This window comes from Chelonia mydas, chromosome 19 (assembly GCF_015237465.2).
Source record: "Chelonia mydas isolate rCheMyd1 chromosome 19, rCheMyd1.pri.v2, whole genome shotgun sequence".
NCBI lineage: Eukaryota > Metazoa > Chordata > Testudines > Cheloniidae > Chelonia > Chelonia mydas.
Genome location: NC_051259.2, coordinates 15,760,481 through 15,769,585, shown reverse-complemented (window position 1 = coordinate 15,769,585; position 9,105 = coordinate 15,760,481). Strand labels below are relative to the sequence as shown.

Genomic DNA, 9,105 nt, shown 5'->3' with positions numbered 1-9,105 from the left:
CCAAGCCGGCACCTGGTCTAGACAGCAAACACAGAGCTGGCTCCGGGGATGTCCATAGTTCTCAGTGTTAACTGAGTTAGCCCCGAGATCCGCCTTGCCTCTGGGGACAGGTTTCACTTTGACAGTTTTGAAACCTAATATTCTACATTTGACTTATGTCGTAAGCTATTTCCCGGACAAATATCTTGCCATAACCATGATGATCACCTCATTTTTAGCTTTTGGCAGGGACCACACACAACCCCTTTGGGTGAAAAATGGAGAAGATGGTCAGACACGGATAATATACCTGCCTGGGTTTGGCTGCATCACAGGTACCTACCTCAAAGAGTTCATAATTGAAGGCAGTGGTTCCCAAACTTGGGACACCGCTTGTGCAGGGAAAGCCCCTGGCGGGCCCGGCCGGTTTGTTTACCTGCTGCGTCCGCAGGTTTGGCGGACCGCAGCTCCCACTGGCCGTGGTTCGCTGTGCACAGCCAGTGGGGGCTGTGGGAAGTGGCGCGGGCCGAGGGACGTACTGGCCGCTGCTTCCCGCAGCTCCCATTGGCCTGGAGCAGTGAATCGCGGCCATTGGGAGCCGCGATCCACCGAACCTGCGGACGTGGCAGGTAGACAAACCGGCCGGGCCCGCCAGGGGCTTTCCCTGCACAAGAGGTGTCCCAAGTTTGGGAATCACTTATCTAAGGATAAAACAAGAGACAACAGAAGGAGACAGACCAGTGGGGGAGCACAAGGAAACAGTGACACAGTACTGGCCAGTGTGATCGGCAGTGGTCTCCGAACACCGGCAATCCCACCATCATCAAGTTTGTTGGAGGCCTCACGGCCACGGAGATTTTTGAGGTGGGATTTGAAAGAGGACAGTGTGGTGGCTTTGAGGATGTTTATGGGGCAGCCTGGGAGAAAGCACAAAGGTGCTGGGGCTGGCATCATGGGATGATGGGAGGCAGGAGTTGACATCTCAACAGTGACTGAGAGATGATAGGTAGGGTGGGGATAGGCCACGGCGGGCTTTGAAAGAGAAGTCAAGTGTCTTGTGTTTGGTGCAATAGAGAAGGGGCAGCCAGTGGAGAGAAGCAAAGAGAAGGGTGATGTGTCATCAAAGCAACAGAATAGCGAAGTCCGGTGACCCCACCACCTCCCTTCTTGATGGTGCACAGTGTTACATGCTGCTCAGACAATGCACCAAACTTTTCCCACAGGATCAGACTGCTAACTAGCCTTTGTTGTGTTTCTTTCTCCTCAGTGTGAAGGGCATTTAGACTAAAGGAAAGGCAAGTAAACGAGTTTCTTCAGGAGAGAGCACGGTGTGTGTGTCCCCTCTGGAACAGGCTGCATCGGAACGGAACATGCAGCAGAGTCCCAGAAATGTAAAGGTGCAGTGCACAAAACCAGTTCCATTAGCAACAGATGCCATGACCTTCAGAGGCTTTGATGGGGGGCTGCAGCATCCTGGACTTTTCACGTGGTGGTGAGTCAAAGCTTTACGTGAGAGGGAGCACATTATATAACAGAGACACTCGCAGAAAATGTTGCATCTGTGCTAAATTTCCTGCCAGCCTTCATCCATTTGTGCTGTGAATGCTTGTGCAGCTGGGCTGAAGGAATGAATTATTCAGAGTAACCTGTGTGCTGAACCTGCTCCATGCTGAGGCTGTGTGAGAGAGATCACCAGACCAATGAGAGCAGGCAGCGATAGCTTGAGTGTCAGCGGCCTGAGAGCAGGAAAGGCAGGGAGGCAGAGGGTCGGGGCAGAGCAGGGCAAGCAGGATAGATGGCCCACAGGCAGCACCTATCTCATGGCCTTCTCTGCAGTTTCCCTCTGGAGTCAGGAGCATCCAGCCTGGAGATCTACGATTGGTGTTTGTATCATCACCCAAGCATTTATAATTCAGGGGATGAGATGAAATCTGATGCAGTAACCCACTTTGGAGCCCTAAATTGAGCTAACAGCGCAACATGTGGGCTTTAGATCAGTGGGGAACACAAGTAAAAATGCAAGGAGGAAAGAACTCAGCCGCTGGCTGGTTAGTCAATGGAGAATCCCATCCAGCAAGAACAGCTCCAGAAAGTCATGCTCTTGGTATTGAAATCAAACCAGCCATCCTACTCGAGATTTGTCCTAAACCCAAATGAAGACACCATGTTAGCTTAAGTGACTCAGTCCCAGGCACCCAGATGGTATCTGTGGTAAGAAATGCTTTCTACTATCCGTGGCTGCCTAGTAACCTGAACCCTTCCCTCTCTTGCGAGGATCTTGGCTCTGTGACCTACGTATTTATCTCCTCCTGGAAAATAGGTAGAAAACCATCCTGTCAGCATCATCTCCCCAGCGGAGGGTCAGAAGTCCCATTGCTAAAATTAGGCAAAGTACAAGAGGTCTGATCCCAGTGGGTACTGGCCCACTGAAGGCAAAAGAAAAATTATTCTTGACCTCAACAGGCTCTAGGAAATGCACCACAGGGAACCATCCTGCAGTACCAGGGATTAGAGACAGCTGAATTATTCATTGCTAATAAATTACCCCATGAATTTAGCCTTTTTCTCCGTGAATCATTCATGAGCCAACGGAGATCTTTGCAAACAGATTTATTATTCCTAAGGATTCACTGACTTGCTCATGCAAACAGGTAGCAGGTTGTGGTGTGTTTATCAATAGGTCACTTTGCCTATTTGCTGTGCATGGTGTGTGAACCGTCATCTAAGTCACGTGGTACTGTTACTGCTCAAAAGAAAAGGAGTACTTGTGGCACCTTAGAGACTAACCAGTTTATTTGAGCATGAGCTTTCGTGAGCTACAGCTCACTTCATCGGATGCATAGCATATCGTGGAAACTGCAGAAGACATTATATACACACAGAGACCATGAAACAAAACTTCCTTTTTTTTTGTTTCATGTTTCATGGTCTCTGTGTGTATATAATGTCTTCTGCAGTTTCCACGATATGCTATGCATCCGATGAAGTGAGCTGTAGCTCACGAAAGCTCATGCTCAAATAAACTGGTTAGTCTCTAAGGTGCCACAAGTACTCCTTTTCTTTTTACGAATACAGACTAACACGGCTGTTACTCTGAAACCTGTTACTGCTCAGTGACTGAGTGACAGAAGCTTTCAAAACAGGGGAATAATGGACAACAGATGGCAAATAAACAATAACACTCTGTGCACAAACACCCTTGTTCACCTGTGAATCCTGGGGTTCACCCAAAGAGCGATTGTTCCCCAAACACCCACTCACAAACAATGACTAACAGGAGTGTTATGTTCATGGCATACACACAGCGAAGTTAGAGTATTTTATGTTTTTATCTTTCTGGACAGTTGCAACGTAACACGACCTTTCCAGAACCTGAGCACACAAGAACCAAATACAGAGAGAGACAAAGCAGGCTGCACCCTAAGGCAAAGAGGCACCGCTGACCCCACCTTGCTGTAGGCTGGCTCTGCATACTGACTGACTTCACAAGGCCCAGATTGCACACTTTCATACAGACCTCCTAGCCTGCAAGCAGGATGGAGAAACCCCTTACAAACTTAGTGTTTCTGCAGCATTCAGCCAGCTGTAGCCAGGAGTGGGTCTGGAGCATATCGACAAGGGGATCTCAGACTTTGTCATAGTGTTGCCCACATGTCAGTAAAGATGTAAGCCTCATGAACCTAGCGTGGCTCTTTGTTCCCATCTCCTGGGCAGACCTTTGAAAGAGGATTAAGAGCGCTGAAAATTTTCAATCCAAACTTTTTTCCGTGGGGAACTGGGTTTTTGCCAAAACAAACATTTTTGCACAATATTTTCTGCTTTCTTGAAAATGTTTGAATTGTCATTGGGAAACCCCCAACATTTCAATGTATGTTTTTTTGACAAAAAGTACAAATTTTCCACTGGAAAAGTCTCCCTAGTTTCCAGCCCGTTCTCGTGGTGGGTGTCTGAAGGGACGTAGGGAGATCCTGCTGTTCATGATGTTTTAACATCACGATTGTTATCCCTTGGAGAGCAGAGCTGGTCTGCGTCCTGACCCAGCCACAGGGACGCTGCCCTCCTGGGGCATCTGGAGGGAGGAGAATTGTGAGCTCTCAGATGGGGCAAGGAATGGAAATTGTTAACACAAGCTCAGAAAATGGGGCCTTTCTGTACAATCTGCAGCCTCTTGTGATATGTCCAGAGCAGAGAGTTGGGCTAGTTGGCTGAAAACCACAAACACCAGGCCCTAACCAGTCATCCAGCGTGAGAGATAGAGTCCAAGCCCTAAAACCACGACCATCATGGGCAGTAGAATCTGGGTCTGTATCTTCTGTGGGCATCTATCTAAGGTCCGTATATGGCCTGATTACCTCACACTCCTTAATGTATTCATCTCCACAAAGCTCCCTGTCCCTGCCTCCCTGGGGAACAGAGGCACAGAGAGACTAAGGGCAGGTCTACACGCTGCACCAATGCAGCTGTGCCGCTGTAGCACTTAAGTGAAGACGTTCTTATGCTGACAGGAGAGCTTCTCCCAGCGACATAGCTCTGTCTACACGGCGGGTAGGTCGGTACAACTGCGTTGCTCGGGGTGTGGATTTTTCACACCCCTGAGCAATGTAATTATACCCATAGAGGTCTGTAGTATAACTTGGCCTTAGGTCACACAGGAAATCTGTGGCAGAACAGGGAACTGAACCCTGGTCTCCTAAGTCATAGGCTAGTGTCCTAACCACTGGGCATTGCTTCCGACCCACCTGAGAGTGCAGACGTACTGCAGCAGATCTTATTCCAGCCAGCAGAGGGCAGCAATGCACACAGGCTCCCCAGGCTGTTAGGGAGGGACAGACCCCTTAGTGCAAGCTGGATTCCCAGCGACATCTCCGGTCTTGCAGAGTCACAGGTGCTGGGAAGGGACCAGCCTTCGCCAGCCTTCTAGGCCCATCCCCAGCCAAGGCAGGACGGTTCCCTGCAGCATGTACTCCAGCCTTTTGTCCAGTCAAGTTTTAACTTCTCAAGCAACTGGGAGACGGTTTCACAGCCGAGCTCATCTCACTCCTCAGATGGGTTTCCACTGCTATTGGCCTTTTGCGTCATTCCCTCCCCTTGCGCCACCCTAACCAGCTCCTCACCTCCGGGACACGGCCAGTCCCCTCTGCTTTGCCCATGTACCCCAGCTCCCACCAGCCTCTCTTGGGAATGGAGGGATCAGCCAGCCGGCCTCTCTCTGACCTGCCTCCCTCCAGCCTCGCCGGCCAGGGATGTGTTTGTTTCCTATGGAGGTATTTGCCCAAGACAAAGGAGAGCTGGTAAAAATGGCATTCTGTGTTAGTGCCCATGGCTTCGTTCCCATAACCACCAGCGAGCGCTCCAGCTTAGGGGGAGCAGGGGTGGGCGCGGGGGCAAGGTGAAGCCCTGGGCACTGAGTGGGGAGAAATCTCCAGCCCCCGGCGCATTCATTCCCCCACTGTCATGGGGCAGGCTGGGTGGAGAAAGGGCCTGTCTGAACAGAGAAGGGTCCTTAGCTACCTGCTCCCCTCGTAGGCCTCACTCCAGCTGCTAGGCGGCCGTCACCTGGAGGCGACCCAGCAATGCTCTCAGAGTCTGCTGTGCTCCCCTGCTCTGCAGGGCCTGGTGCTTCTGCCCCTGTGCTCAGCACCTCCTCTGGGCTGGATCAAGCCCTCGAAGCCACGGCCCGATGCAAAGCGGGAGGCTGTTTGTCCCACGTCCTTTGATCTGGATTATTGCTCCAGCAGCATGAGCGCAATCAAAGCAGCATCCTACACCTGCCCAGTGCCTCCCCAGGGCTGGAGACCCACTGGGCACACAGGCAAAGCAGCTGGTGATTACAGACCTCTCCAGAGAGGTCCTTGTAGTTACCAGCATGCCAGGGAAAGGATCAGCTTCTTCAGGCAGCCCCCTGTGGTTCCCACAGCAGAATGGAGAGCCCTCAGCATGGGGCCTCTCCTAGGCAGGGCCAACTCCACATGAGCAGCAGGAAGAAGCCTAGCTCCTGCCTTCATGCTTGACAGGATGACATTAAGTGGAAGGGAAGGAGAGCAATTAGCTGGCAGCCCGCGCCTCGCTACTAGAAGCAGGTTGCTGCTTAGCAAATCGCAGAGGATTTAACTGGGGAGGCGATTAGAGAGACGTGACAGAGAGAGATGAAGCCAGGACTTGCCTAGAGTTTAGGGAACTTCTCTTCAGACTAAGTGGCTGAGTCACCGAGTGGGAGAAAGGCGTGGTCGCTGCTGGCATGTTGTGAGCTGTGATAGAAGTCCAGGGGTGAGGAGTGACGAGTGACTCCAGGTCTCTGGAGGTGTTAGTGGCAGGGGCTCCACAATCAGAGCAGGGTCTCTGGCTCAGGGTGTTCTACTCGGGAAAAGGTCAATGTACGGAAATCCCCTCCCAGCATGAGTCCATCTGCACAGCCACATCCTGCCACTGCTTGGATTTTAGTGTGTGGCTATTGGGGCAAATTCTGTGCCAACATGCACCTCGTGCGGCCTCCTGGAAGCAACCAGCAGCAATGGGGCTGTGAGTCAGGGGAGAACAGGGTCCACTGAGCTATAGATTTTGTTTTACCATGAAAAAGAAACTTGAGCTATATTTTGTTTTGATCGTGTTGCATATGCAGTGGACAGGGAACAACGTTTGGGGAGTGGAGGCCTATACTCCAGTTCATGCACCAAATCTATCATTTTCTATAGCACCAGAAAAACAAAAGTTTGCTTGGGTGAATCTGGTTAGTGGAACTGCTTCTAGCTGAGGGTTTAAGAATGAATTTACCTTCAGGTCTGTAATTTAGCTTCTTAGAGCCAAGCACGGCTTAGGGGTTGATCCTGCCACCAGCCCTGAGGCAGGGTCTTCTGTGGCTGTGAGGGGCACCCAGAAATTTGCAGAACTGATCCTTCCTTGCAAGGTGAGAGCTATGCACTGTAGTGTATGGAAAACTGCATTAAAAGGTGTAAGTTATTTAAAATCCTCAGGGGTTTCCTGGTCCTGCTTGCAGGCTAGGGGCCTCTGTAGGGAAGTGTGCCAAAAGTAGTCAGTTTGCAGACAACCAGCTTACAGCAAGGTAGATGAGTTGTGAAGATCTGCCTTAGGGAGCAGCCTGCTTTGTCTCTCTCTGATTTTGGTTCTTGTAAGTTACAGTTCTGGATTTTAAGAAATAAAGTCGTGTTACACTGCAACCTTCCAGCAGGAATACTCTATATTTTATAAGATGCATCTGAAGAAGTGGGGTTTTTACCCGCAAAAGCTTATGCCCAAATAAATCGGTTAGTCTTTAAGGTGCCACCAGACTCTTTGTTGTTTTTGTGGATACAGACTAACACGGCTACCCCCAATACTCTATATTTTATATCCTACTACTACGTGTTCATGTCAAAAACATAACATGAACTAGAGCTGGTCAAAAATTTTCAGAGGCAATGTTTTTCCATCAGGAAATGCCACCTTATCAAAATCAAAACCTCGTGGTGGAATGTGACAGTTCTGATGGAATTTCATTTTGAAAAATAAATCAAAGCCAAGCATTTAATGTCCATTCTGTATTTTCAAAGGGGAATCTGATTTTTGTATCACAATGACTTTTTATTTAGAAATTTATTTTATATTAAATTACAGATTATAATATACATTTTTCCAATAGCCGAATCAAAACAAAACATTTTAATTGACCCCAAATTATTTTTTTCCAGATTTTTAAAAATTCAACCTCAGAATGAAAACAAACCTCGAAATTGTGGAATTTCCCAGGAATTCTCTGGTTCCTGCTTAGCTCTGCTGTGCCCTGGGAACAAGGATCACCTCTCTGTCCTTGACCATGCCCTTTCTGAGAGGGCTTTTGAGCTTCAAACAGAAACAAGTGCCCTTGATTTTGATGCCAAGTGTCCCCACTACTGCATCTACCCAGTGTTGTATTCAATGACAAACCCTAACCTGGTGTATGTGATGCGGTTACTATACCTCTTGTGACTACACAACAATCCACTGCCCTGCCAGCCATTGTGGGAGCTGCTTGGGAACCTCCGTAAGTGCAGCTCAGTGGGGCAGGCTGGCACCAGAATTAATACCCATACTGGAAACAACACGTGCAAAGCCTGATTCTCTCCCTTCTCCAAGGTCTTGTGGGTAAAGCACAGGAGAAGGGCTTGGGAGACCTGGATTCTCCTCCTGGCTCTGCCATGGCCCATCTTATGTGACTTTGGCCAAGTCACTTACCCTCGCCGTGCCTCAGTTTCCCATCTGTCACATGCAGATAATAATGCTTGCCTGCCTCCCTGGGGTGCTGTGAGGCTGGAGAATGGCAGAGTGCTATATTAACGGGTCTAATTAAGGATGGATATTGGGGGATGGGGACTGAGTATGCCCATGACGCACTATAATAGGGGTGGCCAAACTGTGGCTTGCGAGCCACATGCAGTTCTTTTACAGTTAAAGTGCGGCTCGCGGAGCCCCGCACCCCACCCCCATTCTCTACCTACCAGATGCGGGGGAGGAGGAGCTCGGGGCTTCAGCCCTGTGGTGGGGCTAGGAGCTTCTGCCAGAGACGACTGGTTCCTGGTGAGAGTGGAGGGGCACAATTTAAAGGTTTGCCCCCACCAACAGCTTGAGTCACACACACCCAGACACCCCCCCTTACCCTTAGCAGCCCCTCCCTGCGGCTCCCAGTGGCAGTAGTAACGTGGAGAGGCAGCGGCAAACAGCTGGGAGCTGCAGGTTAAATTTGGCCACCCCTGCACCATAAAGTTAATGAGTGGGGGGACAGCATCAAAACTCTGGGTACAGGCCCTGTAGACCTTACTTGTCACTAGGGTTGACCTCTCAGGGTGTTTGTCCTGTGGGACAGGTTTGCCCCTCCCAAGACCCGCTGGGATATTTAGTGACATGCCTATCCTGCAGCAGTATGTCACACCCAGCCGGTGGCGTGGGCTGCTGCATCAAAACATGCTCCCCGGGGGGCGCCGCTCACAGGCCCCCAAAGGGACACCTGGCCCAGGAACCATGTCTCTGGGACATGGGGTCATTGACTTAAAACCCAGAGGATCCATGGAGATCTAACAGAGGTGGCAACTCTCCTGAGATGTGGGGCAGACCTTGGCACCAGCTTAGGACAGGAAGTGAAGAAGAGTGGTATAT

At 50.2% G+C, this 9,105-nt stretch overlaps 1 long non-coding RNA gene across 1 annotated transcript; it reads left to right on the top strand.

Moving 5' to 3' along the window:
• Positions 1-216: 216 nt before the first annotated feature.
• Positions 217-3,663, top strand: LOC122463334. Its single transcript, XR_006286595.1, has 3 exons — positions 217-314; positions 1,247-1,471; positions 3,324-3,663. It is a non-coding gene; the product is annotated as an uncharacterized LOC122463334 (long non-coding RNA).
• The last annotated feature ends 5,442 nt before the right edge of the window (positions 3,664-9,105 follow it).